Source organism: Misgurnus anguillicaudatus, chromosome 5, assembly GCF_027580225.2.
Source record: "Misgurnus anguillicaudatus chromosome 5, ASM2758022v2, whole genome shotgun sequence".
In the NCBI taxonomy this organism is placed as follows: domain Eukaryota; kingdom Metazoa; phylum Chordata; class Actinopteri; order Cypriniformes; family Cobitidae; genus Misgurnus; species Misgurnus anguillicaudatus.
The window spans coordinates 21,224,152-21,243,056 of NC_073341.2; the positions used below are offsets into that span (position 1 = coordinate 21,224,152).

Sequence of the window (18,905 nt, forward strand, 5' to 3'; positions counted from 1 at the left end):
ATGTAATTTTATTGGTTTCTACATGTTTTTCTTCTGCTTTTAAAACTATTCTCACCTGGATTTGGGGTTAGAGTTGGGGTTTGGGTTAGGATTAGGGCTAGGCCAAACCTACTATTTCATGTCTGATATCGATGTCGATACCACAACCTTGCGTATCTGTCAATACTGATACCGATCCAATACCATCTCTATCGCAACAAATGACTGTGCAAATTCAAGACTCAATGAAACATTGTGCAATACTGCTGCTTCATTTTTATTTAAGTGTTTCAAACAGACTATTAGCAAAAATTTTTAGTTAGTCAGCACAAACATTCCAAATGAAATTTAAGTTGTAATTTTGGACAATGTAAAGTGCAACTTTGTGCAAATTCATGTTGCTCAGCAAGTCACGCTTTACGCCAAGGTGCCATGACAAGGTCCGCGTTGGTATCGGATCGGATTGTACTCCCCGACTTCTACAATATTCGGTCCAGCCATTTTCGCCAATATTGGACTAATATCGATACTGAATATCAGATCGGCCCACCCCTTTGTTAAGATGTCTAAAAATGTAACAGAAAGTGATCCTAAACCAAACCCCAAGCGACAAGATAATAGGGAAAAAACTATGAGAAAACAATACATAAAATAGAAACGAAAAAGAAAGTTGTGCAACAGAAACGAAAAAATATTAACAAAAATTTGTGAGAGTGACACGAAAAAGACATTCCTGCTCAAGGCACGAAAAAAAGCTGAATTTCATACTTTGGACACCAAGAAAATATCAAATTTTGCGTGACTATAACACGACTTTCCATGAGATCAGTCTGTTTAAAAACCACGAACATAGTGCAACAATATAATATTTTATGACAACAACTAACTTTACATCTCCAGTTTGTATATAGAACATAAGAGTATGTTCAATGTATTTTCGCTGTTATGTTTTTTTCAAGTCAGGAACCATGATAACGTGTGATTGACTTGATAACAAGCTATTTACGTACAAATATTGTTAGAGGTAAAACCCCATATGAACCCCCAATGTTCTGTACAAATGTTATTTAGTTAGTTAGAAATGAATCCTGCTTTTGTTGATTCCAGTCAATGTGCGTAAAAAATTTACTGAAGAAAAGTTTTTAATGTATTCATGCCTTGCGCTTTTTGTAATCTGTACGAATTGGAGACATGTTCTCAGTTAGGACTATATTAGTATTTTAAAGAAAATTAAGCATGCTTACAACATTAGAAATTAATGATTAGCCAACAACAGGCTAACAGATTGTATGTACACATTGCGCTGCTCTTATCTCAAAATTAGGTCACATATTGTCCCGTGAAAATTTGTAAAATAATGTATTTTCCGTATTTGATAGCTAAATGACCAGCATCCTGATACAAAACAATAGGTTTAAAGCGCACACTCTAGACGTCCATTCCTCAGAGCCTCGTTTTGGAATCAACATGGGCATGGCGGCAGGCTGAATAAGGCATATAAGAGTTTCAGAAGAGATCTCAACTTTGACAAGTCTGCTATCAAAAGTCAACATTGAAGATTTTAATATAATCTCAAACATTTCTCATCAAATGTACCTAAATCCAGATTATTTTATTCAATTTGTACATTAATTTTACAGCTCCATACTCTTAATGCATTTTAATATTTAAAACCGAGAGCTCCATCAAATCTCCTGATATATGAAAGCGTAACCTTTAAGCAATAAAGTTTTTCTATGGTTAAGTATGTTACAAAATACATCTGTAGGACTACAGCACAATGCATTAACCAATCATTTGATTATAATCCCTTTATACAAACAATGGATTCTCAAGCAGTCATTTGTATCACATATGTTAGACACCAGCAGGTCTTCGATGCAAATTACGCTCTTCAGAAAGCTCTTTGATTGTGAAGGCATTTTGGATGACATGGCTACGGTTTGATGACACAGCCCCGTGAAGAAGAGGAATGTGCATCTAGTACCGTGCTTGCAGGCAAGTGACCCCAACTCAGCCCCACTGAGGGGGCGTCTCTGGTCACTGTCCATTAGCTTCGACTGGTACTGCCCGCACAATGGGCGCACTTTGTCCGGGCCTGTCAAGGATGCACTGCGGTAGGCATGAGGGGGTGGTTCGGGAAGCTTTGATCTGCGGCCGCTCGCTCGCTGGGGTGTGCCGTGTTGGAAAACCGATCCTCTGATATTTCTGTCTCTGTGCATCACTGTGATCCAAACTATAGACAGAAGAACTGGGAGGTAGAAGGAAAAATTCGAAAAATCTGCAAATTATTAAAAGTTTTGCCTTGAACTGGGTTATGCCTCCGTGTAGCTTGAATACAGAGTCGTGCTAGCAGACCCGAGAAGGAGTCATTTTGGTTTATGTCTTTATTAGATTAAAAAAAAAATTAGGGTGAATGAGATCAAAGACTTTTGATTTTGTAAGCTTGAGCATGGTGTGTTCTCGTGTGCATCTGAAAAAGAAGAAGTTAGAAGCTAAAACATCTTAAACCAGACTACCTGTAAACTGGTTTGCTGGTCTAAACTGGTCTTCCCCAGCGGGCACCTTGACGTCAATTTGACATCAACAAATAGTCAAGATTTTGACCACCATGTATGACGTGCATGAATATGCATATTTTCATTATATTTTGTAATTATTTCCTTGTGGTTGTAAAGAGGCCCAACAAAGGTATCAAACTGACATGTTTTTTGTGGTCCCTATATCTCAGGTCAATATCATTGACATTAAATTGATGTTGATTTGATGTCAGGAAATAAGATGTCAAATTGATGTTAAATTTATGTCAAAACAATGTCTGAAAAAGTATATTTATTATTCATGGTAAATCAATGCGACTCATTTTTAACATCTTGAAAGTTGTAATGGGGAGAGTTAAAAATGTAATAAACACGTGCAAATAAACTATTATTGTTTTTTATTATTATTATATTTTCATCACAGTGTCTAAAATATAACATTTTAAATATAAATTTGAAGAATACCATTAATAATAAAATAACATCAAGACGTTTATATGTTTCATTCATACAAGTCAGTTTGGAATGTTTGATCCTGACAAAAAAGAAGCGAGGTAATCTCGCGAGATTACACGATACTGGAGAGTTTAACGGCTGTCTGCGTGATCATCGAGAAGTGCATCGAGGTAAGGAAATATCAAGTCAATAAGTCAATGTTTAAAACGCGTAACATAATTTTATTCACACATAAAATGTTGTATGACAAAAAGCACGATGCCAATTAATTGTATTTTTCTGTAAGTTGTAAACGTATCCGTTATAATGGTTGATTCGCTATTCCCGCCGAAATTGGACTACGGTTACATTAATATGATTGTAATATGAATATTAATCAATTAATATTATATCGGGTGTTATCAACTTAACCACATTGTTGTTTATTGCTTCAGAAAAGCACATAAATGTAAGGGCTTTTTGGACAACTGTTCGGTAGAAAAGCGTTGATATCGTAGTTCAGTCAGTTTAAGTTATCCGAGAGGTCTTACAGGCGCCACAGACACCTCTGTCAGAGTCATTTGTAAAGAGGAGCAGCATGGCAGCTGGATGAGTGCGGTCAGTTAATTAATGCTGCTTGCTTAATTTCGTGTTACTGATTAAGTGTTTATACTTAAAGTTAGATGATATGTTGGTGTTTTATGGCTCGCGAATTTGCAATAACTGCATTTATCAGGCAATCACACGTTACGTCACACGCTTATGCTTGTACCTGCGGTCGCTCGCGCTGTATCCATGATTTAAAGAAGAAAATAGACTCTTAACTCCCTTGTAAGAAAAAGTCAAGCAGTGTAAGTTTTTGGTATGTGCTATTTGAATTGAAATGAAGTGTAATGGTGCTATTTTGCTTACTTCTCTTGATGAATAATTAGCACGTTTAATGAAACTTGAAAATATTAGTTATATATAAATGTGCTCTTGTTTTCAGTGTATTTTTATAAATCTTTTGTAATGTCTTTGTTATCAGAGCCCTTCAAATTAAACATAGTGATGGTGATCTTGTCAATGCTGAGATTTTAATGCATCAACAGCCATTACATCTGTCTGGATCAGGTAATGTTGTGACATGTTAACCCTGATATTTTACAGTATATACTTAAATGCATTATGCAAGTGTATGCATTACATTCTGATAAAGGTCATCATTTATAGAATTATCTTTTACTATTGCACTAATTTTACTTTTTTATATGTTGTCAGGATTGAACAAGAAACAGACAACAAGAGTTGTCAGGTCAGAAACGTGATGACACACAAACATAAGAAACTTCACAGGTGAGCTTTTTAAAAACACCTGCTACTTGTTTCTCAGTACTGGTTTATCATTGTCATTAGGAAAATATAAGAAAATAATTCAGTATGCAATGGTCACTGTTCAGCACAGCACTTAATTTCTTCTGTATGTCACTATTCCCTCTATAGTATATACATGTTTCAGACCCTTCGTTTTCAATAGACAGACACAGAAGTTAATTCATAGTTCAGAGTGGATGTTGATGCAAGTTTTAAAGAGGCTTCATATTGACAGACAAAATGGATCTTTGTGGTTGTGTACATAACAGCATTTCTTTCTGTCTTATCTTTATTATGGCTGTGACAGTATTTTACCATACATAATTATATAATGTGTTTGTGTGAGGGGGGAGGTATATATCTTTATATATATATATATATATAAAAATAAAAAATGTAAACAAAGATCATATATGATGTTTCTTAACAAACGTGTGTGTTCAGAGGCGGTTATTTCTTTTTCCACCGGTGGGTGCTCCTCACAACCTCTAGCTTTACTTAGCAACGCCAGGTGCTCTGGAGCGCTCAAAAGCTTTGAAGAGGTGGAAAGCAGTGCAGTCACGTTTTCGTGTGATTTTAGATGCGAATATTAAAGTTAAAGGTAATGTTTTTTCTGTGTTTTTGATTGTGTTCATGTTTTGTGTGTAAAAACAATATTTTTCACACAATTTACTGTATAGCGCTGTTTTCACTGTCCTCACAACGGGCTGATGTCTTCCTTGTTCTATGAAGTCCCTCCTTCAGAATTATGTAACGAGTTCTGCTTGTGTAGTTTGTTTAGTGTGTTTTGACAGCAGCTTAGCTTAGCCAGAGCTAGGGCTGCACGATTAATGGCACGTGATTGTCACGCGCATCTCGTCAGTAAAGCTGGTTTCTTGATAAGTAATAAATCACCATCAGCTGCTTTCAGATGGAGCGCCATTTACTACACAGCGCCATAGTTCACTGACAAAAGGGGAAATAAATATCGCATTCATAGTCGGCAATGATTTCCCCTTTTGTCAGTAAACTACGGGTCTGTGTAGTAAATGGCGCTTCATATGAAAGTAGCTGATGGTGATTTATTACTTATAAAGGAACTGGCTTTACTGACGAAATGCGCGTGACAATCGTGTGTAATTAATTGTGCAGCCAGAGCCATTTGAGCTTAGCTGACGCCTGATGTGTTCCTGTGGGCAGAGGTTAGTCAAAGCTCATCATTCAACTTGGAAGTAGAGGGCTGTAGTACAAACTGGCCGTTCGCTGTACGATTTTGTCACAGGTGGGAGTGGAGCGGACCGCCCCTGTCGCGGGTCATGCTCCTCCTTCTGTTTCCACCCCGAGGACGTCCCAAAATGCCCCAATGACCAAACAGACAAGAGGAATAAAATGTAACAGTCTTTATTTAATTAAAAACAGGGAAAAGGGGAAGGGTTCTTAAAATGGTGAGCTTTCTGGAACTGAGGGAACAGTGATCCGAGTCACTTCTGACTCTTCACGTGGACTGCAGGTAAGTCTTCCTGACTTTCCCTCTCTCTTCGTCTCCACGTGAACTACAGGTAAGTCTTCCCGGCTTCCTCTCTTTGCGTCTCACAGGTGAACTACAAGTGAACGTTTCTAGCCTCTTTTCCTGAGCTCAGAAGGATAGATACAGGTAAGTACACTGGTAAGTAAGCAGGTAAGTACACTGGGCTTGCAGCTTCGGGCGTACAGGGAGGTATACAGGTGAGTACACTGGTAAGTGGCTTTGGGCGTACAGGGAGGTATGCAGGTGAGTACACTGGTAAGTAGCTTTGAGCGTATAGGGAGGTATGCAGGCGAGTACACTGGTAAGTAGCTTCGGGCGTACAAGGAGGTCTACAGGTGAGTACACTGGGGAGTAGCTCTAGGCGTAGAGGGAGGTATACAGGTGCGTACACTGGTGAGTAGATTTGGGCGTGCAAGGAGGTATACAGGTAAGTACACTGTTAGGTAGCTTTTGGGGTACACAGGGGAGTATACAGGTAAGTACACTGGGCTTTAGGCGTACAGGGAGGTATACGGGTGGGTACACTGGTAAGTAGCTTTGGGCGTACACAGGGGAGTATACAGGTGGGTACACTGGTAGGTAGCTTTGGGCGTACACAGGGGAGTATACAGGTAAGTACACTGGGCTTTTAGCTTTTAGACATACAGGGAGGTATACAGGTGGGTACACTGGTAAGTAGCTTTGCAACTTGAACTTACTGGCAAGGGAATGGGCGGATGTACAAGGCTTATCCTTCTTGACACTCTGGTGGTTGGAGCAGACGTATAGGCACACAACGACTTCTAGTCTTCCTCTCTCGGACAGACTTACGACGACCACTTAGGCGCCGACTTCAGGGCATAGGATAACACAATCCCACGACGACACAGAGCCCTTGGCTCGGACCTGCAGGCTAGCAGCAAAGACACACAATCTCTTCGACAATAACAATACTTCAAGGAACATGCAAGGAGGATTACACCACCTCTTAGCTTCAGGCAGGAAAGGGGCAGATGGAGGCACCGGGTGAGGCGGCTTTGTTGTTTAGACAAACGCACCCACTAGATGGGGTCACAGAGGTAGGTAGATGGACGTGGGGGGTCGTACGGTACAGCGTGCTACAAGAGCGGGGCCAGCCACTTCACCTCAACTTTCTTTCAGACAACCAGGCAGAAGATATGGACATAGATTGTCATCTGGAAACAATTGACACGTGTATAGTTATACACAACAAGAGTAAGTACACTTTTCCCCCAACACAAATAGATAGATACAAGCTCTCCCTCTGCAGATGTCGAACACAATGTTCACAGCCCAGCCTTACTTGCTACAGTCGAGGCGCCACCACAGGCGGGGGGGAGTTGAATCGGTCCCAGTCGTATAGGAATAAAAGACAGCTGTCCAGTGCCACCACTTTGCTCTTCGGAAACAGGTCTCTTTCTTCAGCCTGGGAAGTGATCGCTGACAACACTGACAATACACAGCACTCCAAAAATCCAAGTGTACACTCTCACAAAATAATCACCCACCGCACTCCACGCACTCACGGTGATGAAGGTCAGGGTCACCCGTTGGGCCGTGTTCAGAGTCCTGTATCGTTCAATGACTAAGGCAGAAGACAACCATATGTAAACGTCAAGGCCACGACTACTTGAGCCCTCCCCTTCCTCGGCCGACTCCAATGTGTCAATGAATTTTCACAACAAGCTGGGGGCTAACACACTCAATCAGGGAACAAAGACAAACTAAGAGGACAGTATGGTTAATATTGCAAGTGACAGAGTGATAACAAGACAAACTCCAACGTATCGCACTGTTCCTTTAACTCCTTCTTCCCTTTTTCCTAACAGATGTCCCAACCATCCAGGGCCTTGTTTATGCAGACTCCTCCATCCTTTCGACATATAAGATTCCTTCAACATACACTGTAGAATCAACAGCGCATCACTGCAGTATAAATGAGTTCAGCACTTATCTCCGTCTTTATTTCAGCCCAATTCTCCCGTCTTGATTTCGCCCAGCCTACAAATCCACACAAAAGATGTCTCTCCAAACACACCATAGACCTCCGCTTTACACACAGCGATCGACGGAAAACGAGCACCCAGACGCGTCTTTTCGGCCACCGTGGTTTCTCCGCTTCGCTCTTCCGCGAACGCCGGAACAAACGTGGCTTTTCACTCCTTCGTTGAAGGCTACTTTTCATCTGCCATTGGCTTCCTTCATCCAGATGCTCGTCTTTACTCTTCGTTTCGTTTTTCCGGCTTGCCCTCACCCGCCCTCTTTCACAACAATCCAGCAGGCTCCCAAAGCGAACTCGTGGAACAACTGCTCTCCTTCAGTTTCTTTCACGCCCTTTTTATGGGCCTCCTCTCCTCTTCAAAGCCCAATCATTGATCGCCACACTTGCTTAACACACCTGATCCTTCTAATCCTCGATTTGTTTACCCGGAGTTGGCCGGAACCGACCTGGTGTTTCATTAAAATTCATGCGGGCGGAAGGATCTTTGCCCTTTTCGTTCCGCCGATAAAAGTCACTCCATTGACTCCGACAGTTTGAAAGGGGAATATATTGCTTGGCAGTGAACTTAGAGCATAAATAATACCTTAGCTCAAACAGCAAGATTACACACTAACTAAAGTTGCGATCAGGGAAAACCGTACCTTTAATGTGAATAAACTGAGCATATGTGCTTTGCCATTTTGCTGGGTGCTAGAGCCGAGCTTCTGAGCACCCACGGGATTGGCGCCTATGTGTGTGTTTATTGTAGCACTTCAAACCATGAAACAAAAAGTGAGAAACCTTATTGGGGTTATAATGTTTCCAGCAGCACTAAAAACATGTTCTGATGGTGTACGGGTAGCGCAGATTGATACTTTTTCACAACCTTGAGTGACCAAGAAAGAATATTTTGCCTTTGTTCTGCTCGAAAGCTAGCGGGTCATCACTGATATCAGTTGCAAATAGCGCTCTAACTCTGAATCTCCTGGCTGTTTGCGTTCACACAAACTTGAAGATATCTCGCTGGGGGAGATTGTACTTTATATTTTTTCATAGTTTGTGACGTGCACGCAACCGCAGGGCTCTCCCGATTCCGCCAAGTGGCCGATGTCCCCAGGGCAACACTATGTTGACCTTGGGAGAACATTTCAATCAACCAATCAGATTTCAGAAATAAGTTTAAAGTTTGTTTTAAGTTTAAGCTTACAACCAGGATTAGCTGTTTCTATACCATTGTTTTTCACTTATCATGTCCATCTGATTTTAGGGTTTGGTTAGGGTTGGGGTTTGAGGTGGGTTTAGGTTTTATTTAGAAAATTGTTGTCCTTGGGTCAACACAATATGTTGCCCTGAGGACATCAACCACTTGGCAAAATCAGTTCAAGCCAACCGCAGGCTGCAGTTTACCATATGTATTATGGCTCTAATCATCACTTTTAAAATGATGGCTATGTCCATGAGTTATAAAATTAAAGTTACCACCAACCATTGTAATCCACCACCAAGCTATCATGTTTTAATGGAACCTTACAATATATTTTGTACTTGTTTTGGATTGTATTCAGATCAAATTCTAGTTATCCTAATAATTAAGATGCAGTGTTTTGTATTTCACAATTTATGTTAAAAGGGGCTATGACTTGTTTTTTATTTTATTATGTGTTTTATTGTAGGCAAATCACCGTGCAACTTGGTGAAGTCATGTGTCTTTCCAGATGCCAAAATCTGTACCCCTCAAAAAGTAAGTAAATAATAATGGTGTCCCGTGACAAAAAATGGAAACATTCTTTATTTTTAATAGTTGTACTTGGGCCAGTTTTTTGTATGTTTCTGTACTAATGAAATATGTTTTTTTAAGGACTTTATTAAATGCCATGATAGCCAAGATGAGCCTGAAGAGGAGATTTGGGAAGATGCTGTTTCATAAGTCTTTGCTTTGCCAGATTATCTGTGGTAAGTTTGTAAAATGTGTATTAAAAATAGGACAAGAACATCTCCTAATCAAAAATTTTTGATCAGGTAGGGGTGTCTGCCAACGTGATGCCTTGCTGGTCTGGTTTGAGTTTGAAGTCTCTCACAGACAGTCCAGAAGGTCTGGAGTCCATCTTAGCTTTCATTGGTAAGTGACTGCATGACTGCACAAGAGGCTGTTTGACCCACACATAAGGCAAACAGTCAATGTTTGCTTTGTTTAGCATCTAAATTTGGGGCGGTAACAATATAAAGTCAATATCACCCAAGTATTCAGACCCTTTACTCTGTACTTAGTTAACGCACCTTTTGAAGCAGCAGTTACCGCCTCAGGTCTTTTTGGGTGTGATGCAGCAAGCTTTGCAACACCGATCAGAAGCACCATTCACTTCCATAATATTCTTTTATCCTACTATGGAAGCCAATGGTGCTTTTGGTCAGTTTGGTTACAGACATTCCTCAAAATATCTTTGTGTTCATCAGAACCCTTTAAGGTGTAGAAACATCAAGACCAATAGGAGACACCTGAGCTAAATTCCAGGTATTGTTGCAAAGGGTCTGAATATGTATAATGTAAAAATGATATTTCAGTTTTTCTTTTTTGATACATTTGCAAACGTTTTAAAAATCAATTTTATGAGAAAAAAATGTAAACAATTGAAGTATCATGCAACAACATAACAACATTGAAAAGTGAAGGGGGTGTTAATACTTTCTGAACGCACTGTAGATTATCTTAATTAAAGCTCATTGTCACATTTGTAAACACAACAGCTTTCTTCCTTCATCAGACAGTTATGCTATGTTTTTAGTCAGACCATTAAAGAACACACATCGGTAACACTTTAAAATAATGTTCATTAGTTAATATTAGTTAACTACATTAGTTAACATGAATTAATGATGAACTGCAATCATACAGCATTTATTAATCTTTATTAATGTTAATTTCAACAATTACTAATACTTTATTAAAATTTGGTTAACGTTAGTTAACGCACTGTGAACTAACATGAACAAACAATGAACAGCTTTATTTCTATTAACTAACATTAACAAAGATTAATAAATACTGTAACAAATGTATTGCTCATGGTTTGTTGATGTTAGTTAATACCAGAACTAATGTTAACTAATGAACATTATAATAAAGTGTTACCCACACATCTTGCCTTAATGTGCAATAAAAAAAATTTATACATGGGCTAAAAAAACATAGCATTTTTGACAACGGAATAACATGTGGTTTGTTTTTCCTCTTTAGATGCTGTCATCATATTTTAAGTGCATAAGCCAGAATGGATGGGTGGTGGTGACCATAAAAAGACTGTCAACTAAACCAACAACAAAATTCATATTTGCAGTTATAAATAAAATGACTTTTAAACATGATCTTGTTTTCTTATTTTATGATTTTACTTTATATTTGGAATATTCCACTTTTGCACTACTAACTGGAAACTGTTTGAAAGAATGTGTTTTTATCTATAAAAGATAAAATTCAATGGTGAATCAACGTTAAAATGCCGGCTGGAATATCAAAATAGCATTAAAATGACATCAACATCATAACATCCTGATGTCAAATAGATGTAGAATTGACATCAAAATGACATCAGCAGAGGTCAAAATCTTGACATCAAATTGACATCGTCACTTTGACGTCAAAATGACTTTCATTTTTGACCTATTCTGTGACGTAATTTTGACGTCGATGTTTGATGTCAAATTGATGTTAAATTGACATCAAATGCCCGCTGGGTCTAGCGTGGTCAGGCTGATCACGTGACTGCTTTAAGAGAGAGTTTGAACAATTTTCAGATGGTCAAATGACTTTTCAGATGGCTAAAGCAAATGAGCGTTAGCTTGACCAGGTTTGGAGACCAGCTTAAACTCAGCCTTTCAACAATAATTTGACAATGGGTTATGTCCTCTGCATGTTCTTATGTATCAAATGTGCATGTTTGAACTCCCTCGTGTGTTTGTGTGTGTGTGGCAAGGGTAACCACTTTAAAGTGCTCACTGAAGTGTGATGAAACAGAGACATGCTGATCAGTGCGCCCATGAAAGAGAGAGTGGGAGTTACATCTGTGTGTGTGTGTGTGTGTGTGTGTGTGTGGGCGCGCGCGCGCGTGTGCGTGTGTGTGATTTTAAGAACTAAAATCCAATCATCAGTGATTAGAAGTGAAGCTTTGTATTTGGCTCTCCGGTACCTTCTCATGGCGTAAAACGTCTTTGAAACGTTTTTTGTTTGTTTGTCTTTGAGTAATTTGAGCTGTTTTTGTCTGTCATTTTTCTTTTTCTCCATATCTTCCACCCTCATCTTTCCCCTCTGCTCGTCTTTAGGCTTCTCAGATAAGTCGTTTATGTCATTTGAGCGGTTCTTGCGGTTCCTCTCAGTAACGATTGCTTCTCGGGTCGAATTATAACTCTTGGTGCAGTCCTTTAGACATCTATTACCTCCATTTAAATATTTAAGCAACAAAGTTTTACAAGTTCTCCCTTGGGTGCATTAAAGAGGGCTGATACCGCCTGCTCACTGTCCCATGATGAGATGAATGGCATTGAGGTGGAGTCATCCCGGATCAAGTAACTGGCCAAATTATGGCAGACACTAAGAAGCGCTTCGCACAATGACCTACAGAAAACTGTAGACAAAAGGCTGTATTCTAGTGTCGGACAATGCAGGAGGTCAGAGAAGATACCTGAGACAAGGTTTCAGTGGGGTTAGTGTCAGACTATAAGACGGAGTGAGACATCTTTCGGATGGACGCAAAGACACTGCAGTCGACAAACGTGTGCTACTGTATGCAGACACATATGCATAAATATAAAATTACAATTTAATTGATGTTAAAATGTACACTCTTAGAACGAATGTGTTAAAAACAACACATTAGTGTTGATTCTGGGACACTGGAAGACTAAATGTGTTGTCCCATAATCCACCCATCTCTGTGTTATTATTAAAACAACACATTTATTGTTACTTTTAACACAACTTCACAAAATCAACTTTAACACAAAATGACACATAATGTGTTAAAAGCTTAACGCACAAAGATGTGTAAAAAATTAACACATCCTTTCTAAAAGTGTAGCTTTCTTTATCAACTCTATAACTTAATTAATCTGATCTTGATATTTGTTACTGGGCAAAGGTCACATTTGATAATATCAAGGTTGTTTTTCAAGGTTGATGTGGCCTATCAAAGGTCAACCTTAAGGTCAAGGAATTGTTATTAAAACATGTTTTTCCCCGAAATATCGATTGGTGTGTTATTAAATTGGTCAACAAAAAGGGGGGTGAGAGAAAATGTCAAAATATCATATACTTCCAGTTAGGAACTGAAGCCTGCTTGTCACTGCGCTACATATTATAAAAATTGCTTGATCTTTAGCAAATATTTACATCATGCACTGTCCAGTGGACTAAAAAGAATAAATGAGTCAATATACAGTCCTAATAAAAGGTTTGTACATTTATTTCCCCTTATATTCCCTATATATATATATATATATATATACATTTTTGAGGAGACTGAAGTCCTGACGTTATTTGATTAAAATTAGTAATTTGGATTTAATTTCATTTAGGTTTAAGAGATCCTACAGTTGCCTGCTATTGCTCAAGTGGAAGGGGAGTTTACCTTAAATACATGACACTTCAGCCTATACTTTTATACTGTTTTTAAAACGACATTAAAATTTCCTGTAGTTTCTGGTAGTAGTAAAAAGATTGAAAAATAATTATATATGATGACTATACCATTGTAAAAACGAAAAAGAAATCTAATGTTGGTGGCCTAAGACTTTTGCACAGTAGGGGTGAGCGGGACACAAACTAATGCGTGGTTAATTGTAACTAGGCATGGGCCGGTTACCAGTTTCAAGGTATACTGAGGTTTTAAACAGTCAAGGTTTCAAAACCACTGAAATGTTCTGTGATACCGTCTCCAAGGCATGAGCTGTGTTTCTACAAAATTCATTAAATCATGTGATTGATTTGATTTTTAATATAGATTACGAAAATATTATATATTTTTTGAAAGCATATTATAATTTAAAGGCTTTATTTTTACCTGGCATTTGAAATAACACATTTTAGTGTTGCAATTGCAATACCGCAACACTGTTAAACTGTGGTATTACCGCCAGAATCTTATCACGGCCTAATTGTAACGCAGCTACTTTACATATTTCTGGGCCGAGCAATCTGTGCCTTTGGTTTTTCTCTCTACTGTCAGAAGATGATCTCCTGTGAATTTCTGAAAAGTTTTCTTCATCTTATGTTTTTTTCAATTCTGAGTTGGTCACCAAATTCAACCTTATATTATTTTAATCACTATCGTGTTACCTAAAACATAACCCCATTTTGAAACATGTCAGCAACTTCTAGTAACCGATAGCTGGGATAAAAAAAATTACACAGTGGGGTTAGTTGTAACACAGTGTTACAAGCCTCCAGTATACAATGATAATGAAATGAAAACTATGTAAATACTATTCAATCAAAATTGTTGGTCATTGTTTATGTTTCTGTTATAGTTCCAGTCTATGTGAAATTATAAAAAGTATCATTACAGTTATCAACTCTGACACTAGCAGGTACCCTATGGGGTAAGTTGTAACGTTTGCATTCCTGTCACTTTCGGTGTAGGTGTATGATAACAGCAGGTCCCACAAACAAACTTTAAGTGTTCATTTGTAGCAGAGATGTGTATGTTGATTGTGTAAAAAATGACAAATCTAATTTAAATATTTTTTAAACGAAAGAGCCAAAGTCAAAAAACGTTAGGTTGTGCCCCACTTTCCCCTACTGCATGAGCGTTGAAACCATTATATGTGGGTGGGACAAGATTACTTACTTTTTCTTTAATTTAGTGCATTTGTCTGTTCACTTCTCAGAGCACCGTCAGTCAAATCCATTCCACTAGAGGAATGCCCTAATAAATTAAACTCTGTTCCGCGTTTTAGCTACAGTCTTGACTTCCACGCTGCTGCTTCCTCAAATCCATTCCACTTGGCTCATGTCCATAAAATGTAAACTCCATTTTGTGTTTTTCACTACTTTCGAAGAAAGTCAAAATAAGGTATAAATGTCTGGCCACATGCCAACGTCCACTGCCCACAGGTTGGTTGACAAGTTGTTAGGGTCACTATCAAGTCCAACTTAATTTAATTTTTGGTGATAATTGTCAGTTATACTGGCATTTCCGCGTCCGCCGCTAGAACAGCCAGCCATTTTGCTAAATGTTTTGCCACTCAACAGGGTGAGCTTCGTCGTGGTCATGTGGAAAAGTGACGTCGTTGCATACCCTCTATTAGGAGTTCAGATGCAAAACCCTCTGTGCATTAGACATGTTTTCTTGTAAATTAGCTTTTTATCAGGCTTCTGTGTTTAGTCATTTCACTTTAATAGCAATGAAAAGGTTATTATTCAGTCATTTAAATGCCTTATTTCACATTTGTCACTTTAGTCATTTCATTGGTACAGTATTAAACACATGTGACTGTTCTTCGCTTCAAAACCCTCTAAGTGCTTAGTCACTTAGTTAATGTTACTGTTATCGTTAAAGTGTAAACGGCCCTTAATTCATTAGTGCAACAAATATCCTATTTGTTAGGCAGGGCCCTGCTTGGTCAATGTCTTTCCATTGAGTTAGATGAGTGTCCCCGTGAAGGGCCCTGTGTCCGTATCATCTGTCATCATCATACTCAAAATCCTTTCACCTGCACCCTAATCCCTTATTATTCACCTGAGAGCCAGGATGACAAGCCCCTCTCTCTCTCTCACACACACACACACACACACACACACACACACATAGTCGTATCATTTCACTGTTGCCTCTTTACTTTCTCACAATAAGGATTAATTTGAAGGGCATAGCACAAATTGGATAGAAATTACACAGATGACAGACAATTGATGGGGAAGTTTCACTGGCATTGTTATGGATGTCACATAAGCTCCATCCAGAAAGGGAGATCTGACTAAGTGCTGGACTTTTTAAGCACCGCCCATTAACGTTATCATTGTGTGGCCCCTTGACCTTTTGAGTTTTCAAATTAGATGCGTTTTTGACCTATTCACACGAGAGACCATCATAGGTAAGCAAAGACTGTATTACACTGTAGTGTAGTAAAAATGTGAGGCTATAAAAAATTCCTCATCATTGATTCACTGGCAATTCCCCAGCATTGATTTCCCTTTGTTATCACTTTCTCATCTGAGTCATTGTGAATAATTGATGAGAAGCTGATATTCTTACCCCGAGGCTTCCCTGTTACACATGACAACTTGCTCAGTGATGGTTTTCCTACAGCGGGTGTAGAGATAATACTCAATATATCGCATTGTTGGAGGCACTGTTTGGTTTTATATGGCCAATTAAAACAAGTTCACAACAATATAAGCTAGTATTGTGTTTAAATTCACAATCTCTTATTGCCGGTTAACATTTTGCTTTTTAAAAGTGATTAAAAGTATTATAAGTATGTTATGGGTAATTGACAATATATCACAGATTATATTGAAAGAGCTGTCTGGTGTATTATAGTTAAAACTATAGTTATTGGGTCGAAACAACCCATGGGTTACATTACTGCCCAATGGGTTGGGTTCTTCCCTTTTTGACAGGGTAAAAAATAAGAGTGCATGGCATTGTAATATTTCTCAGTACTGTAAAGCGAAATAATATGTTGAGACTGTGACACAAACTCTCCTCTTCTTTATGGCTTAGGGTTTTGGAGGTGCCTTGACTATGAAGTTTAAGAAAACAAACAGCAGAGACTGGGCATTGAAGAGATTTCTACTAACATATGGTTTGTGTTTTACAAAATCTCTCATATCTCCCAGCCCTTGTCTGTGAGAAAGATATCTCAGATGGGCGCAACGAAAGGCTCGGAAATCCCGTCTTAGATGCACCAGAAGGAGCAGGATGCTGAACAATATGTATCGAATGAAGCTATTCTCTTATTAAAATGCAAAGTGCATGTAGCTTTTGGAAATTTTCAAAGGCTTCATTTAAGGGAAGTTGTTACGCTGGAAACTATTAAAGAGGTTGATAGAAGAAGACAAAACACCATCTGTGTAAACACACAAGAGCTTAGCATGGCTAGCTAGAGGCGATGCAGTGAATGGCATGCACTAACAATGCTAACTTTAGCATGGATGCTACAAGAAGGATTACTGTAGGGTGTTTCTTGGCTTCATGCTTGCACGGGAGATACAAGAAATACCACAAAACCAACCACAATTTAATTTCATTCTGAAAAACCAAGATAAGTGAGAGTAATCCCTTTTGTGCAAAATGCTGGGAAAGACTTGAGCTAACATAAAACCAACAATGGATTGTGTTTGAGGTAAGAAGAAAATGTCACCTTTGCAGGCCCAGGCACAATCTATGACCTTTTATACAATTTTTGAAATAAGTTTTTTTTTTTTGGATGGGGGTAAATTTTTTTGAAAATTGTAAAATAAGTTAAACAGAGATAATTATAAAGTGGAAGTAGGACAAAATCAAATTCACTAAAGTATTAAGGGATAGTTCACCCAAAAAAATAAAATTCTGTCATAATTTACTTCCTCTTGTGTTGTTACAAACCTGTATAAATAGATATTTCTGATGAACACAAATGAAGCTAAGAGGAATGTATTTTAAATTGTTTTCGAGGAAGATATTTTAAATAATGTTTGTTATTGTAACCAAACCAATCAGAAGCCCTGTTGACTTCCATTCTTTTTACCTACTTTGTCAATGCGGCTTTTGATCGGTTTGGTTACAATTACAAACATTTTTTAAAGGATTAGTCAATTTTCTTAAAAAAAATCCAGATGATTTACTCACCACCATGTCATCCAAAATGTTGATGTCTTTCTTTTCTCAGTCGAGAAGAAATTATGTTTTTTGAGGAAAAAATTCCAGGATTTTTCTAATTTTAATGGACTTAAATAGACACCAACACGCGTACAGTTTTAATGCAGTTTAAAATTGCAGTTTCAAAGGAGTTTCAAAGGACTCTAAACGATCCCAAACGAGGCAAAAGGGTCTTATCTAACGAAACGATTGTCATTTTTGGCAAAAAAAAAAAACTTCTCATCTATATTCGGTCCTGTGACGCGCCAGCGCGACCTCACGTAATTGCGTAATGCTATGGAAAGGTCAAATGTTACATATATGAAACGCACATTTTCGGACCATTTTAAACAATAAACGGACACAAAGACATCATTTAGTATAATTCAACATACAACAACGTCGGAACGGTCCTCTTTCAACACACTCGTAAACACTGAGGCGTAGTTTCGCATATGTCATCCTTGACCTCTTGACGTGATGATGTATTGCGTGAGGTCGCGCTGGCGCGTTACACGACTGGAGGAAGATGAGAAGTTGTGGTTTAAAAGTGAATTTTTTTATTGTTTCGATAGATAAGACCCTTATGGCTCGTTTGGGATCGTTTAGAGTCCTTTGAAACTGCATTAAAACTGTTACGTGTTGGGGTCCATTAAAGTCCATTAAAATGAGAAAAATCCTGGAATGTTTTTCTCAAAAAACATAATTTCTTCTCGACTGAACAAAGAAAGACATCAACATTTTGGCTGACATGGTGGTGAGTAAATTATCTGGATTTTTTTTTTTTTTAAATGGACTAATCCTTTAAAATATCTTCCATTATGTTCATCAGAACATGGGAATGTAGATTTTTACCAGAATGAGAGTGAAAGATTAAATATCCCTTTAATGGAACATACACACAAGGGCCAGACGATTTTTGTGATTGACAGGGATCCCATTTTTTTTCATAAAGCTGCGAGGAGATATTTCTCTGCATCCATCTTTAAATAAACAATAAAGAAAATCTAACCCTTGAAACCAGGCTGTTTCATAATTCGCTGTGAATTCCAAAATCTTTCTTTCTTTCAAAAACTTATTTTTTTATATTTTGAAGTGTTCGGCTTTCCTAAAACAAATGTCTTGTCTGGAATGTTTTATCTTTCTTTGACATTTTTATTGTGAATGTCAACTGCATTTAGTTATTATTCCCCTTTTTGACAGGTCAGGTTTCAAACTGTTTTGATCCGGATAGTAAGTTTTCAATCTTACAGTGCAATATCATCCCAGATTGTAGA

At 38.2% G+C, this 18,905-nt stretch overlaps 1 long non-coding RNA gene across 4 annotated transcripts; it reads left to right on the forward strand.

Annotated features, from left to right (window-relative positions):
* The first annotated feature begins 2,536 nt into the window (after positions 1-2,536).
* Positions 2,537-11,158, forward strand: LOC141363945 (uncharacterized). Of its 4 annotated transcripts, none has more exons than XR_012369653.1 (8): positions 2,537-3,145; positions 3,982-4,067; positions 4,215-4,289; positions 4,754-4,908; positions 9,469-9,536; positions 9,654-9,748; positions 9,815-9,914; positions 11,031-11,158. It is a non-coding gene; the product is annotated as an uncharacterized lncRNA (long non-coding RNA). The 4 variants fall into 4 exon arrangements; XR_012369654.1 differs by lacking the exon at positions 2,537-3,145 and adding an exon at positions 3,259-3,816; XR_012369652.1 differs by lacking the exon at positions 2,537-3,145 and adding an exon at positions 3,263-3,805.
* Positions 11,159-18,905: the final 7,747 nt, after the last annotated feature.